The 14,798-nt window shown below is 40.7% G+C and overlaps 1 long non-coding RNA gene across 1 annotated transcript in view; it reads right to left on the bottom strand.

Moving 5' to 3' along the window:
• LOC133471147 (uncharacterized) overlaps nucleotides 1-12,578 on the bottom strand; it is an 82,427-nt gene extending 69,849 nt beyond the window's left edge. The window contains exon 1 of the long non-coding RNA XR_009786136.1: nucleotides 12,484-12,578. This is a non-coding gene — a long non-coding RNA (uncharacterized LOC133471147). The remainder of the gene's footprint in view (nucleotides 1-12,483) is intronic.
• Nucleotides 12,579-14,798: the final 2,220 nt, after the last annotated feature.

Here is a 14,798-nt window from a genome sequence, read left to right as displayed (position 1 = left end):
GGGAGAAAAATGTTGAGTTATTGGAAAATGTTTTTAATGTCCAACAATGCTATGGCATTTTTTTAGCATTTTTGAGGCAAAATATAGCATTTCAGCACCTCATTTCTAATACAGTGAACTCACGCTATTTTGCCTTTCCTCATTTGCACCCCCGCTATATCACGGATTTTTAAGAAATCATTTTCTTAGGCAAGTCCCAATTTAGAGTTGCACGCCTTCAGTGTCATAGGACGTTGTGTCACAACATGCCAGGCAGCACTGAACTCTACTGGATGTAAATGCAGCAAAATTAAGAGAGGAAGAAGCAGAGAAGGTTCCCTACTAAGCAGAGAGAACATATGCCTGTGAGTAACGTTGTCCTCTATGGTTTGGTTATAAATATTCGATGTTGAATTCTCTTTTTCTTTTATCTGATAATTTATAATTAGAGTAACATCTATGCTAATTTCGGTTTACCTGTCTATGGCATTTCACATAATATGTTATAATAAAGCTAGCAGACTTGTTGAACATTTTGATGTTTAAATACATGTTTACGTAATTCTTGTTTACTGGGAGGGACAAAACACACAGCTTGAAGCAAGCCCGCTTTGCCTCATATTTTGAAAGCTGTGCATGTGAGAAAGAGAGCAAAGGAATACTTTTAAAAAGTACGGCATGTTTTAATAAGATGAAGTGTGTTATATTTAATTGTTTAATTGTGTTTTTGATATATCAGTTTTTCACCTATCGTGTGTGGGTCTGGAACATATCCTTGTACCTGTAACTGTATGTATGAGTGTGTTGCCACATAACATTTGCAAGGTTTCGTGTAGGTTTGACATGATGCTAATGTTGCTATGTCATAAAGTGTTTCACTTTTTAATTCAATTTTACACAAAATTATAATTTATTGGAAGAACATGCTAAATTATGGGAATACACCACCAGGCTTGGAAGGCAGGCAGGCAAGCGGATGCTGTATTTCCCAGCATTATTGTTGTCGTGAAGAGTGATTTGAAAGTTTGGTCCTGCTGTAACATGGTTTTTTCAATGTGAATTCATTTTTACCCGAAATCTGTGGAGGAAAAGGTGACAATAAGAATGAAAGTGAAAGATAATCAAATCCTGTCTTAATACACCCATCTTTCCATACAGATAGTAACTAAGGTAGCTTTACCTGAAGATGATTTGAGTTGGAATTTAAAAAAAAAACTAGGGATGTCTGCCAGGACAAGTAACCAAGTCAATATGTTATGCATAACTGGTACTGCACAGTATTAGCCACATAAATAGCTTGTAGACGATATGATTTCGCAAAAATGCACCAAAAGTAAGCTTGTACATGTAACAAAGACTCTCCTAACTCCAAGTAACAACCCGGGCTAAACTTAACTCCTCCCCAACATACAAATCATCTCTCTAAGTCAAGATGGATCACTTCACCATATTTCCTTGACACCAATTCCAATTTAGACAGGGCTTTGGCAGGATCTGAGGTGAGTTTTGCAACAAATCGCTGGGGATAGTTTCCACAGGAAAAAAAAAAAGGGGAATTTGTCAATAGTGAAGCGCGAATATTCAGGGGATTGCTGTATTTTCACTTGTTACTTTGTGCATTTTCCACTTGTGTTTATTTCCTACAATAAGATTTTGCAGTTTTTGTTTTCTCTCATACTTGTATGTGTTATATGTGCAGCTTTTCTTTCTTTTATTTAGTGGTTGCGGTTTATATACCGATATATAAACTGAAGAGACTGAATTGTATGGTACTGTACTGTATACCAATTGGGAAGCACTGGTCTTGTGTGGATCTACTCACAAGTGTTGTATCACAAATCATGACCTGCCCCCAGTGTGTGCGTGTGCGTGTGAGACTGTGACGTGTGAATGCCTTTAATCAGCTCTCATGCTGTTTTAGCAAGTATGATCATCAATGCGGCATTAGAGATTACATGATTAGCTGATCAATTTATAGCTAAACCGCAGCAATTTTGATAATCAATTAGCCTTATTATTATTAGGCTACATTATTGCTAAAGCTGTTCAAGCACGCTTGACAGTGAAACAAGACCGCTTGACAAAAACTGAAGTGTGGGTCATTTTTTACGATTGCGTGGTTTAGTACTTTGAACGGCTCCTCTGGCATGCTAGTGGGGCTTTTGGCGCTTGAATAATTTGTTTCACATTATGTGTTAGTTTAATATTTTAGACTGATGGAGTTCATTGATTCTGCAAATCCCACCATGGTCAATATTGTTGGGTAGCCCACAGGGAGCACAAAATCTCATGTTAATTAACAGTCATTTTAACTTTGTTGCTATGTATTGTATTCCTTGAGCCTCAGGTTTAGGATACTGGACCATTACTCAGCCGATTTTGTGCATGTTTATTTTTAGATTCTTTGCTGCACTTGAAAAAAGAAAAATGTATAGTTCCTTCCTTATGATTGGAGTAAATGGTTCCGGTACTTTAGTTACCGCATCTCCAGTCCATCTGTGCTTTTTGCTGGGTAGGGAAAAAGTGCAAAGAAAATGTGATGACTACAAAAGCAAAGGTTAACATTACTTACAGCATAAAAACAATTTAAAAGGGAGCAAAGGGGCTCTAATGGCCCAACGGTCTTCAAAGAAAATGTATTTTGTTCTGAAAATAATTCATAGCTTTTTGCCGCAGTGGCTTTTCAGTTTCCCGGTGGCACAGCATGAGACGCTGTATTTTTCCCAGCAGGCTCTCTGCTCTTTTCAAAATGGCCTTCGCCAGGGTATACCTCATACCCCCCTCCAAATATTGACAGCAGCGAGTCCATGGCTTATTGGAAAAATGGCCGTAAGTAATGTTTTATCATCCGATGCAATCTTCACACCACTATTTTCTACTGTCGTATGACAATATTTTACCCGATTAATGATTTGATTCAGTGACATTTCATTTCCCGTCACTGTCAATCTGCGGCGAGTAACTCAGTTACTTGTGACATTTGGGGGGCGCAAGCATACGCAAACACATTAGGTCTCCTCGTATTTTACTGAGATGCAAAAACTACTTACATCTTGCAGTTTTGATTTTAATCTCCCAACACTAAATTAAAATGGCCTGCAGATTTGCATTTGTTGCCCTCATATATTCCGTCACTACTTTTAGCAATCAAACACCCGTGTTTCTGCCATCGACTAAGTGGGTAATAATGATAAAACGTGTGACCTTTGAACTTCCACGGCTCGAGGGGTCTCCTTGCCCGTGTCCCCAAGGGCCCACGTGTCGTGACAGCTTGAGCGATGAGTGGCGGACGGCTGTCTCGCTGGTCTATTTTTAACCCGACACTAAACACGGAGCCTCCAAAATAGAGCCAAAGCCCTAAACAAATGATTACGAGGCCACTTAAGGTCTGCCCGTTGACCACAGCGTCCCTATTAACAGCCAGTAAAGGAGGCCCTCCGGGGTCGAAAGGTTTAAAGACCTTTTAATAAAAGTAAGGCAGACATGTTGGACGTGCTCTAGAAAGAGAGGCAAAGTTGCGTCTTACTTTGAAATTCTGACAAGTTAATAATCCCCCTCTGAAAGGGCCCCACCGCAGCAAAAATGGCCAGTGTGTCCTTTCTTTTATTGCTATCATCTGTCAGTCACTCGCATCTTAAGTGAACTAAAACAGCTGTAGAGTCATGTTCAGCCTCTATTTTATTTTCTTTTATTTGGCTCAATGTGAATTCTGATTGTAGTGCCTAATGGATGCCTGAAAAAAAAGATATTTATGACATTTAAATGTAAAGTAGAAGGCATTTTTGGTCTGTAAAAACCATAAAAAGATCTTGCTTGTGGTTACAGCTTTGTTCTTGAGTACCACAACTACATAATAGTGGTTCCCCCTCACTCGCTACTGTGGTGTCATTTTAAAATGTGTGCAATGGAGATAGAAAATTGGGACTTCTAAGAAATGTAGTAATCTGTCACCTGACATCAAAATAAGAATTCCCAAACTATGAAATGAGTCACTTATTCAAAAGACTGTCTATACTGTTGTGACAAAAGGAACATTACATACATACATACATACTACATACTGTACATAGTATTTATAACCGATTTTCTGTTTTTGGCACAATCTCTTCATTAGGTACTAGTGATGGGAATTTCATCTCTCTTTCTTAAGGCTCAACTCCCTGTGATGTATTAGCTGGACAATACAATAGGGACAGCCTGAAGCCTCACACAGTTCCACTACAAATTTGAGAAGACTAAATCACATCGACAGTCATCTGCAGGCTTCTGTTGCACTAGGTATGTCATCTCAATAAATTAGAATAAATATATTCTCATTTAGTACAAATATATTCTAATTTATTGAGATGTACCTGTATAGCAGTGCACTTTCGCGCTCTCGTCTCTCCCTCGGTGCAATCTGTATGCTCAGTGGGCTGCATGTCTGTAAGCTCCCCCTTCCTCTTTTGCTTAGTAGAGACACAGACACCGCTGCACATCTTGACCAACCACCTGAGGCTTTAACAGAAAAATAGGTGAAAAAAAAATGGCTCCCTTCGGTCACGTCAAAGAGCTGACTCACTGAGCCGGACTGTTCACGACTGGCACATCCCTCCCAGGTACAATTGCACAATATAATGTCACAAATGCAAATCCTTTTCCATTTTTATTCGCCCGTCAGATAATGAGGTGTTTCTTATTTTCCAGTAATTGTATTTGGATACTCGAGAGGGAAAATATATTTGCAAGAATTCTCTGTATGTAAAATATATAAACTAATATAATAATGTAAAATCAAGTATAAACGAAGCATGTTCATAATCAATAGATTGTAAAGGCAAAAACATTTTAATTTTCTGGGAACAAAGTTGCAATATTAAGAGACAAAAAGTCAATTCAAGAGTAAAAAAGTTCTTACTTTGTAATTACAAGAAATATTATGAGAAATAAATTGGGATTAAAGAGAACAGTCCGACAGTGAGTGTATAGTGAGTATTTGAAATATCTAAAACACGTTAGACCTGTAAGTTAAAGCAATTTCTTCGGTTTAAGATTTGTTTGTTGCTGAGATCAATTTTCTTTTCTGAATGGGAAAAAAAATAATCATTTTTATTGACATAGTAGGACAAGGTAAAGAGAAATGGGGACATTATTTTTTGAATCCTTCAGTGATTTACTGTTTCATTATTCATGTGTGTTGTACTGTGTTTGTTTCTACATATTGCTTTTTTTTTTTTTTTAAGACCTCTTCTATGAGAAATTAATTGCATGTTTGGCGCTCATTAGCTAAATACTGTAACAGTCTACAAAGAATGCTCATTGTCGTTTCCGACATCATCCTTTATCTTCATACAGCCAAGTGGCTTTCTGGTAAACAGCATATGCGTAATAGCGAGTGACAAGCCCCCTTTGTTTAAGCCACAATAACAGTGTTTGAATAACTTCGCAGTGACTTTAAGTAAGCCGTCGGGCCCGCTCTGCTTCCATTCAACAGTGCGGTGTGATAACCCGGATTGACGTCTAGTTTGGATTGGATTGTGGATTATTCCAAACATTGGGTTGAGTGGATTTCTCAGCGGTTTCACCTGTGTACCACACACAGGGGAGGGCGCTTCCTGTGCACGCTTTACCAATCCAGAGCACATCCGCTTGTCTCGTTATGCAAATGCAAACATGTGCATTCATAAACATGGAACATGTGGTAGATATCTGCCACCCATACGCATTCATTTAAAGTGCCATCTTTGCTTCCTTTCAGAGAACTACACCTCAAGGAGGACTGTCTCCGATGGAGCTTCTGGGTGAATCTGTTTAGTATCGTTCAGTTGTGATGAGGCAAACGCTAACCATGCCTTCGGGGCATCTGGGCCTGGGGTGGTCAGGGGGGTAAGGCTCTGAGATGGTCCAGACAGGCATTGGGGGCTGGCTCAAGCGCTTCCCTTTCACAAAAACAAGGACCCACAATGAAGCACGCTCAGACCCTGCAACCCGAGAGGGCACAGGGGTCCTCCGGCTGGCCCGGGCTGGGATAAGTGAACACAGATGGGAGCAGGATGAGGGAATGAGCAAGTGTGGAGGAAGAAGGGCGGGGGGGGGGGGGGGGGGGGTTCTAGGTGGAAACAAAAAAAGAAGTTTACCACTTTCCCCTCTCCCTCGTTCGCCTGGTCGTCTGTCAGAATCCTGTGCATTCTCGTAAGCGCTGATCACAGACGCCTCCGTGTGCGATGTGCATTGTGGGAAATGATCACAGGGGCATTTGCCTTTGAAGGCGAATGAGAGCAGCAGCAGCAAATCTTTAAGTCTTTTCCTGTTCCTCTTCCTGCCAAGCTGCACCTGGGCTGAAAGAGGGAGCGAGAGCATGATTGAGAGCATGCTCGCGTTTGTCTTAATTGCTTAATTGAAGATCCCGGTGATGCAGGGAGTTTTAGACTAACGTGAATAGTGTGACTGAATGTTTTTTGTTGTTTTTCACAGATGTGGAATAGCTATTCATCTTAACAGTAGCTGATGCTGAGCTGTCACTGTGCAAATGCTCCAAAAGTCGTACCTGTTTCCTTTGAAAGGAGCATTCACTTTTGAGCAAAGTTGATTTACTCTCTTGAAAGAGAGTGAAATGACATTTTTGCTAGCTTTCATATACTTCTATTGTCTTGATAATGGAACAAAATCATACTGTGCTGCACCTGTCAAATTCTCACGCTGCAAACAGTTGCCTCTACTTAGGGCCATCATTTGTTATTGGTGCCACATTTATGGTGGAAAAATGAGTCAAATCATGAGAAATGGCAAGTCTTGTGTATTTTCTGACACCAAACTCTCATTGATTCTTTCCTTCAACGCATTGCGTCATGCATACATTTTACAGTATACTAGAAAGGATTTGGAAGAACAAATTAAAAATGTGCAATCATCCATCTCTGTTCTTCCTCTCTTACCTTGACAAGATCAACAAAGAGAGACAGTACATTATTTTTTAAATTAGCTATTTTCCAAGAACATGAGCATTGTGCCTGCATGTGACATACCCCCTCCCAAAAAGTAACCACACATCCAAGGTGCAGTAGCAGCAAAACATATGCGAACCCTTTGGAATGACCTGGATCTCTGCATAAATGGCTCATAAATTTTGGTTATATCTGTCCCCACAATAGTTTTGCAGTGGTGCAGTGAAACATCCAATCACTCTTTTATAAACTTCCAACCTGTTTTTTCGGAAAGCCATGGTGCCCTCCAATGACAGTCATTCTAGTTTAATATGTTATTTATCGTAGATCCATCAACAGAGATGTTAGCGTGTGTCGGAGATTTCAGTATGACTTTAGCGGTTATTGTAGGTTTTTTTTTATTTTATTTTATTTATTGACTGATTGATTTGCCTCAACGAGCTGTCTCTGTTTTGCTCTTGCAGGCGTCGTTACAGGACAACCACTCCTAGGGAAAGCAGCAACAGTTCGGAACTTTTTCCATTTATAGACAACCAATCCCATAGACCTTACCATCTTTGAAGCTTCTGAATGCTAACACGTGTTACAATTGTTGGTATTCTGAGAGCTCATTTGTGTGAGGCATGGTTCACATCAGGCAATGCTTCTTCATAAACGGTAACTCCAATTTGGTGGGTGTTTTTTTTTTTTTTATAGACCAGGTAGCTTTAACCAACACCTCCAATCTCATCACATTAATTGGACTCTATGTTGGCAAGGTGTGTCCGATAAAAACATGAAAAAAACATAACTGTTTGTGTGGTATTAGTTTAAGCAGACTGTGTTTGCCTATTGTTGTGACGTAGAGAAAGATCAGATTAAATTTTATGACCAATTTATGAGAACATACTCCCTCAGGATGTGAGTGGTGTAGTAAAAAAAAAAAAAAAAAAGAAATTGGAAAACACTGAATACTTCTGATTCGGTAGCACTTCAAAGCTTCTTTTTCAATATGTACTGCAGTGATGTGTTTGTCACCAGGGACCTCGGCACTAAATTGTTTGTCACAACCAATCTGCCAGTCTCCACTGATGCCATCCAGATGCCCCCCGACTGAAACACACACCAGCCTCTTTGTTTGCTTCAGGTTTTAGAAGACTACCAAGAAACAGATACACTCTTCTAAAAAAATGTCAAAAAATATATATATACACGCATACCCACACGCTCACAAAGCTGGAATAAATGATGTTTCCTTTTTCTACCTGTTTATGCTCACCTGTAACCTCTTCTGCCATTTTGTGGAAATTAAATGAGACAACACTTCCTAAAGAGAAGTGACTGTCATGTGTCCTGCATATGTCATTATTGGGAGGTGCTGACATCTACATGGACCAAGTTTTGAGACACACCTCTTAATCAGTTTTTGTGGGAGCAGTTAGGGGACATTTCTGTTTCCTATTCCGCAAAATATAAGATCCATAAAGGCATCATTGGATGAGTCGGTGTAGAAGAACTTCATAGCGCTGAATGGAACCCCAACAAACATTTTTGCATTGGACAACAACAGAGGATGTGGGTGGGACAAAATATCAGTGGCTGGTTGTGCATATGGTACCTGAGCCTTGAGTGGCCACTTACCCAGCTTAAGTCACCACTGTCATGTCGCAATTATAATACTATACAAGAACGCTTATCCTCACTAGGGTTGCAGGTGTGCTAGAGCATCAAGTGGGAAAAAAGGACATCTTTTCCATAGAGGAAGTACAAATAACTGAGACAATGTGGTTGAATAAGTGTGTACACCATACTGGGAATGTAGCTGTGTTCAGAATTGACCAATCACATTCAAACTCGTGTTAAATGGGAGTCAGCTCACACCTGCAAAGTCCCTCTGATTTACCCCAAATAAGTTCAGATGTTTTACTATGCTTTTCCTGACAGTTTTGTAGTCACATCTTGCAGCAGGAGCCATGTTCCACAGAGAGCTTCCACAGCATCAGTCGGAGAAGGGTGCAACACTTTTCCAAGGCATTGAATATACCATGGAACACAGTGAAGACAATCATCATCAAGTGGAGAAAATACAGCACAACAGTGACATTACCGAGAACTGGACGTCCCTCAAAAATTCATCAAAAGATTAGAAGACAGCTAGTCAGAAAGGCTGCCAAGAGGGGGAATTTCTGGTGAGTACAAGCTGTATAGTACATGTGACAACAATCTCCCTTTTTGATACCGTATGTCTAGGCTAGGAGGTATGGTGGAAAAACAAAATGTCTTTTCTGAAAAAGAACAACAACCAAAAAAACACGTTAAATCTCCCAAATGCATGTGGGAAAATGTGTTATGGTCTGATGAAACCAAGGTTGACCATTTTGGCTATAATTCCAAAATGTATGTTTGGCGCAAACAACACTGCTCATCACCAAAAGAACTTCATACCTAAAGTGAAGCATGGTGTCATTTCTTCAGTTGAAATTGGGGCCTTAGTCAAGGTGGAGGGAATTATAAACAATTCCAAATACCAGTCAGTGTTAGCACAAACCCTTCAGGCTTTTGCTTGAAAGCAAAATGTTAGCAAAAGCTAACTAGAACATCTGAACTTTATCCAGGGTTAGTCAGAGACACTTTAAATGGTAGCAGGTCTGTGCCAACTCCTGTATAAAATTAGTTTGAATGTGATTGGTTACCTTTCAAGATAGCAACATCCCAGTTATAAGAGGGTGTGCACACTTGTGCGAGCGACCACATGATTTCTGCTACTTATTTTTGCCTCCAATTTTTCAATTGTGTGTTACAATTTATGAGTCGCATTTATGGTGGAAAAAGTGTTTGAAATGATTTATCTTGGTCTATTTTTTTACATCACACAAAGCTTGCATTTGAAAAGGGGCGTAGGTAGATTTCTTTTATATCCACTGTAACTGAGAAGAAAACTCATTCATTTTAGGCATGTGTCCCAATACCTTTGTCCAGATAGTGTCATTGATTAGGCTGACAAAACAGAGAACACCTGTTGCCTGACTAAAACCTGTACTCCATGCGCCTGCTTTAGTGTGCATCCCACCATCTGCACGTGCTACCTACACTGATCGTGTGTGAAAGCATTCTCGTCCTTGCACATGTGTGAGTGTGCGTGCGTGTCAGTGTGTGTGAAGATGAGAGCATGCATGCCTGCGTTGGCTGCTTGTCCTGCCTTGAGGGGAGTTAAATGGCTGAGTGTTGTTGTTGTCCAGAGAGCAGACACTCAGACAGCCGCTCACACATGATTAATTGTTTCCTCGTTGCGACTGGGACCAGTTGGACTGTGGCTGGGCCAAGGCCTCCCACCCTCTCTTTTTAGACGTGTGTGTGTGTGTGTGTGTGTGCGTGCGTGCGTGCGTGCGTGCATAAGTGAGAAAGTGATGAAAAACAGAGAAGAATGCTGTGTGTGTCACTGTGCTCCAGTTTCGAAAGCGGTCACGCGATAAAGCAGTGACGATTTGATTGGAAGCGATGAAAATAATGGATTCTATCAATTGCTCTGCGCAAATGTTTTATCTTAACGTGAGTAAAATGATGCAATGTTTGCGTTTGACATCTCGCTCCCTCATATGGTGATGATGCGACGACTGTGACATGCAATTAATCATGTGCTAATGACTCGGTCCGACAACTTGAAGTCGATGCATGAATAGTGGCTGCACACTGATTCTTTTGGTCAACACCGCTCAAGCAGATCTGCAGTGATTTTCATGGGAGTGTGAAAGTGACTGTTGATTAATTAATTGCAACTATCTGGGGTCTGATAATTCCCCAGTGATGATGATAACATTAAGTGTGCTTTATTACTTTGGGTGGAAAAAGCTTCTGTGCTGGCTAAATTGTTTCCTTGTTCATTTAGCAAGCATCACTGTCCACTGATTTAAGACCGGTGCATGGTTAACTTTTTTAGGTTTGGTTATTAAATACGCATCCATGCGCATGCGGGGTCATTAGAATCGATTCAATTAAGAATGAACGGTAAAGTCATGTTGCACATTTCTGTTGATAGGGAAGTTGCTTATATTAATGCAATATACATGCAAATTGTCCACTTGCTGCATGTTACTATTTGGTGAGTGATTATGTAAAGCACAGGTGACACACTCAAGGCCCGGGCCCAGATTTGGCCCACCACAACATTTTACTCTGTGGCCCATGAAAGCAAATAAAGTCAACTTCATGTTTCGAGCTAAACTGACTTGTTTTGTTGTCACTATTTTCCATGACTTCTGATTTCAAATTGATTTTTTTTTAATACATATAATGACATACAATGAAATGTAGAGAGAGCCAATTTTGTGTAATAATATGATGAGGGGCGGCACAATGGGTGACTGGTTAGCACATCGGCCTCACAGTTCTGAGGATTCAGGTTCAAATCTGGCCACGCCTGTGTGGAGTTTGCATGTTCTCCCCGTGCCTGAGTGGCTTTTCTCCAGATACTTCGGTTTCCTCCCACATCCCAAAAACATGCACGGCAGATTAATTGAAGACTCTAAATTGTCCATAGGTGTGAATGTGAGTGCGAATGGCTGTTTGTTTATATGTGCCCTATGCCTGGCTGGCAACCAGTTCAGGGTGTACCCCGCCTCTCGCCCACAGGCAGCTGGGATAGGCTCCAGCACGCCCGCAACCCCAGTGAGGATAAGCGGTACGGAAAATGAATGAAAGAATGAATATGATGAGGTGGTTATACATTTATAGATTCAGTCCACTAAGGGAAACCATAACTTTTTGACACTCCTGAGTTAGGATGGAATAAAGGAATATAGGGGAGAATCTGGGCGTCCCTGCTAAAGCTACTGCCCCCGCGACCCGACCTCAGAAAAGTGGTAGAAAATGGATGGCTGGATGAAGGGAGAATCTGGATAAATACATACATATATACATAATTAAATAAATAAATACCTATTTGGTAAAAACAAATTACGTGACGAAATGAGCCATATATTACAAGAATACATTTCCAATGAAGTCAAAGAGAAATTGCTAATTTGTACGTGAAAATGATGACTTTTTCCGCAGAAAATGAACTGTTCTCCTAAAATTACATTAAGTTTCCTTTTAATATTTCAACTTTTTCACAACTTAAACTATATTATTATCGTTAACAATTTTAAACAAAAAAAATCATTTTCTGAAAATGTTGAAAAATGACCTGGGCAATTATGCCATTAGGCTAACGTTGTACTAGTATTGTTCTTCTTTTCAGTGTGGTTTTAATACTGGATGAAGACAAATACATACTGTAAGATTTGATTTTTTCATGGATCAATAAAGCAATATTGGATTTGGTGTTACACAATTTTACCCACAGCGTTTCATATGCCCTTGACAAGGATCATTTAATTCTACTTATTGTATGCTTTCCTCATGCTTTATGTTCTGCACCCCACATGAAATGAGACCATATTTTCCGCAAGATGGATCATACTGCACGGCTGAAGCAGGGCCCTCTTAATGCGTCTTGACGTCAAACAAAAGTCTCGTGTTTGTGTAGTGTCTCAAGCACCAGGATAGTGTTAAAAGTGAAACATACACATCTGTGTGCCTACATGTCGGATCGGGTTAAAACCTGGACAGACGTAAGTGACAGTGAGTCCATGGCGCCAACATACACCTCCTCGGTGATCTGGTGTCGTGTTCACATGGACGGGTTCTGTGGCTGAGGTGCGATGGCTCTGAGAAGGGAAAAAAACAGGAGGAAAGTGTGAAATACAAGTTTTTTTATGTGCAATTTAGGTGGGGTATTTCCATCATATGGACGATCTCCAGGGTCGAAGTAAAATTCTTGAGGCTCACTAAAGGGTCAAACTGATGGCTTACGTTTCCAAAAATCAAAGTAATGATGGTGTCATATGCTATATTCTTTTAAGAATAATGGCTGGTTGGGATTTCTTATGGCTCTGGACATTGTACAGGGCATCGATGAAGTCAGTTCACAATTTAACAAATCTATAACAAGAGCAAATGAATATACAAATGATATGGAAATTGTAACAAAATGAAGAACACTGAATTTTTTTTTGCTTCATTTAATGCACCTCTGTATAGGCACCACTGGTTGCACAAAGTACATCAAGACAGTACTTGATTTCTTGCCATGTTCGTTCATGTTTGTCATGTCCCGTATAATTCACAGTATCTTTAACATAACCCCATAGAAAGAAGTCCAGTGGCGTGATACCTGACGAATGAGGTAGCCAAGGAATTGGACCATCCCTGCCAATTCACCGGTCTGGATATGTTTGATTCCGGAAACCACAAACATCCAGTTGCCAATGTAGCACACAAATCCAATTTGATTAAAAAGTACATAGAACAAATCGGTTTAAGATATTTTATCAATCGATTTTGTAATACTTTTTCTAAATTATAAATTGCCTTGGTTGTTTGTGTTGCGAGCGAAACTTTTTATTACGAGCGAGCTCGTAAAAGAAAAAGGCGAGCGACAGTCGCCGATGCACTGCCAGCCGTTTGTTGAATGGAGCAGTCAAACCCACAAATACAAAAAGAAAACACTTTCAAGGAGCATGAAGAAGTCACCAACACTGAACTAACCGCACTGTAAATGGCCAACCAGATCTGGAGACAGAGCTCCTGATGTCACTTGCTAGGCCACGCCCCCTGAAAGACACACCAACACACGAATGTACTGCACCAGTGTGTGTGTGATTTAAAAACCCGTTTATTAATTTGGATTATCTTGTATTATGTTTATTATGTTTTTGTATTTATATTTTACAAAACAGTGCTTTTTTTTGAACACGTATCAAAAAAACATAATTGTAATGCTTTGATGTATACCTGTCTTCGGGCTTCATCTTAACTTCACTTTGCGCATGATCTCTTTGCTGGGGAAGCATAAAGAACACTGGATGGATGGTTTTGATGATAAAGAAAGTAGCCTGCGGTCAGTTCAGACTGCTTAATTGAGGTAGTTAGACTAGAAGAGACTTAAAAGCACCGTCCCCCGTCGACACTGATGACGGTCCTATAAGGGACCCTCAGTCGGACCAACGGGTCTTTTGATAGGACACTCGAAGGCATCCTTTGGGCCTGTTGCACCCCCCACAATAAACAGGCAGGCCTTTGTCACCAGGAGTAGGTGAGGTCTGAAGGGTTGCTCGTCATTATTATTTTCTAAAGTAATTACACCTTATTATCTGTGTTTATTTTAGCGGGGGTCCGAGTGTGCAGGTGTGGCCCATTCCGCAGCGGATTGGCAGACTCACTGGGGCATGTACCCCTGAGAGTCTTTTTTTTATTATTATTATAAACTCTCTCTCTCTTCCCCCCCTCCCCCCATCTTTACTTTTAGGGGGTGTTAGTCGTACTATTGTAGCCCTGTTGCTAATTTCAGAACGACAAAAGAAACGTGCAATTAGGGCCATTATAGCAGCAGCTGTGCGCTTCCGAGCCACGCAGAGACAGCGCCGTATTCTGGCTCGGAAATCTTCGCTAAAGAAGAGCCATCGTGCCGTTCGGCAAGCGCAGAGCGGTCAGTGGCCTACAGAGTGTGCAGGAAAGACCAGAAAATAAGGTCTGTGAGACTGGCGTGTTTCTCCAGTGAAAGCAGCGGGAAGTCTCGCCCACAAACTCGCAAGCCTCGAGAACAATGGATCTGCCATCTCCCAACGTGAAGTGTTATGAAAAAAAGCGCTCGCCGCAGCTCCATTGGCTGCTCGCTCGCATGCAGTTATGTGGTTCACCACTGCGTGGGTGCAAGGACATTTGCAAGTAGGGGAAATGCTCTTTTGAACTAGAAAGGCACTCAGTGGAGCAAAGACCCCCACCACCAAGGCTTAAGAAGACACATTTCGTACAGCTGAATTCTGTCATAAGATTCATGCACCATTCAGTTGCATATTAACCATCCTTGTCATGTTG

Source organism: Phyllopteryx taeniolatus, chromosome 21 (genome assembly GCF_024500385.1).
Source record: "Phyllopteryx taeniolatus isolate TA_2022b chromosome 21, UOR_Ptae_1.2, whole genome shotgun sequence".
In the NCBI taxonomy this organism is placed as follows: domain Eukaryota; kingdom Metazoa; phylum Chordata; class Actinopteri; order Syngnathiformes; family Syngnathidae; genus Phyllopteryx; species Phyllopteryx taeniolatus.
The sequence above is the reverse complement of the archived record's forward strand: the minus strand, read 5'-3'. Positions and strand labels throughout refer to the sequence as shown.